The sequence below is a fragment of the Tenrec ecaudatus genome, chromosome 3 (assembly GCF_050624435.1).
Source record: "Tenrec ecaudatus isolate mTenEca1 chromosome 3, mTenEca1.hap1, whole genome shotgun sequence".
NCBI classification, from domain to species: domain Eukaryota; kingdom Metazoa; phylum Chordata; class Mammalia; order Afrosoricida; family Tenrecidae; genus Tenrec; species Tenrec ecaudatus.
Genome location: NC_134532.1, coordinates 113,602,350 through 113,604,629, shown reverse-complemented (window position 1 = coordinate 113,604,629; position 2,280 = coordinate 113,602,350). Strand labels below are relative to the sequence as shown.

At 39.0% G+C, this 2,280-nt stretch overlaps 1 non-coding gene across 1 annotated transcript; it reads left to right on the top strand.

The window, feature by feature from the left end:
- The first annotated feature begins 310 nt into the window (after positions 1–310).
- LOC142443991 (U6 spliceosomal RNA) lies at positions 311–417 on the top strand. Its single transcript, XR_012783688.1, has one exon. It is a non-coding gene; the product is annotated as a U6 spliceosomal RNA (small nuclear RNA).
- The last annotated feature ends 1,863 nt before the right edge of the window (positions 418–2,280 follow it).

Genomic DNA, 2,280 nt, shown 5'->3' with positions numbered 1-2,280 from the left:
TATATTCCTGGTAAAACTCATGGCAAACTGAAAATAGAGGAATATTTCTTTAACTTGATAAAGAGCAAACACCCACACATGCAAAAGCTAAAATCTACAGCTAGCATCATATTTAATAATGAGATGTTCTCCCCTGAGATCAGCAACAAGAGGAGGATGTCCATTCTCACCACTTCTGTTCAGCTAGGAACCCTGGCTGCTGCCATTAGACAAGAGAAAGGAGGTTTACAAAGACCCTGATTAAAATTTGATTGCTTTGCTACATACCAGCAATAAACAATTGGAACTTGACATTCAAAACACAACTTTGGTGCTCGCTTTGGCAGCACAGATACTAAAATTGGAACAATACAGAGAAGATTAGCATGGACCCTGCACAAGGATAACACGCAAAGTCATGAAGCGTTCCATATTAAAAAAAAACCACAACATTGTTGTCAGGTGCCATCGAATGAGTGCCAACTTATAGAGACCCTATTTACTACTTATAACAAAATGAAACACTGCCCAGTCCTATCCCAGTCTCGTAATTGTTCTTCTGTTTGAATCTATAGATGGAATCACTGTGTCGAAGGTCTTCCTCCTTTTCACTGCCCTGCTACTTTACCAGGCATGATGTCCTTCTCCAAGGACTGGTCTCTCTTGATAACCTATCCAAAGTCCATAACACGAAGTCATGCCATCCTTGTTGTAAGGGAACTTTCTGGTCATACTTCCTCCAAGTCATATTTGTTTGTTCTTGTGGCAGTCTGTGGTAATAGATTATAGTGATTTAATCTTTTTCACCAGTACCATAATTGAAATGCATTGATTCTTCTTCATTCTTCCTTATTCAATGTCCAACTTGTACCCCCAGAAATAAAATATTTAGATAGAGGTATAATATATATACACAATATCTATATAAGGAAAACTACACAACTCTGGTCAAAGATTATCTAATTAAATGAAGAGCTTTTGCATATGTAGGTAATTTTGTAGATACTAAGACACTGATTCTAAAGTTTATATAGAAAGGCAAAAAGCATAGAATAGCCAACAAAATTCTGAAGATCACACAGAGATGAAGACCAAACATTATCCAACTTTCACATTTACTGTGAAGCATGAAGCTATAGTTTTCGGCACACAATATGGTGTTGGCAAATCAGCACACAAATACATCAGTGGAATAGAATAGAGAGCCCAGAACTTGATTCACACAAATACACTCAACTGGATCTTTCATAAAGGTCAAAGTTAATTTAATGGTGAAAGTTGGGTTTGATGTAATATGCCATAAAAGCCCTCTAACTTTCAGCATGAGTAGAGTTCATTCTTGCCCATGGGTCTGTATTAGAAGATGGACTGGAAAAAGGACATCACATTTGGTAAAATAGAGGGACAACAAAAAAGCAGAATGCCCTCCTCAAGATGCATCGACACAGTGGCTACAACAATGCGCTCAAAGATAAGAACAATTGTGAAGACAGCACAGGACTGGGCAGTGTTTTGTTCTGTTACTCATAGCTCACTAGGAGTCAGAGCCAACTTGACCACCCAACAGCAACAGGCTATCACTTTATTTTACCAAGATTTCAAATGCCGCTACCAGAAACGAGTTCACCCTCCAATCCTTCTAATTATCATCCGAATGTCAGAGTCAAACGTGACAAAGCTCTGTTGTATTGTCACTGTTGTTGGCTGCCATCCAGTTGTTTCCAACTCACAATATATGTATGTACAACAGAATAAAACAGTGCTGGATCCGACGCCATCCTCACTAGTGTTATATTGGAGCTCATGGTCGCAGCCATTGTATCGATCCATCTCCTTGGTGGCCTTCCTCTTTTCCATAGATCCTCTGCTTTTCCAAGCATGATATCCTTTTCCAAGCACTAGTCTTTCCCAACAACACATCCAAACTAAATGAGATGAAGTCTCACCATCCTTGCCTCCAGGGAGCATTCTGGTGGTACTTCTAAGACAGAGATGTTTGTTCTTCTGGTAGTCCATAGTACTTTCTATATTCTTCATGAACACCATAATTCAAAAGCATTCATTCTTCTTCAGTCTTCCTTACTCATGGTCCAACTTTCACATACATATATGGGCACTGAAAATATCATAGCTTGAGTCAGGCCCACCTGTGTCCTAAAATTGATATACTTCCTTTTCAATCCTTGAAGGAGGTCTTAGGCAACAGATTTGCCCCAGGTAAGATGTTGCTTCCATCTCTTGGTTTCTGATTGTGGATGCCAGCAAGATAACATCTTCAATCTTTCCTATGTTTATCATGAT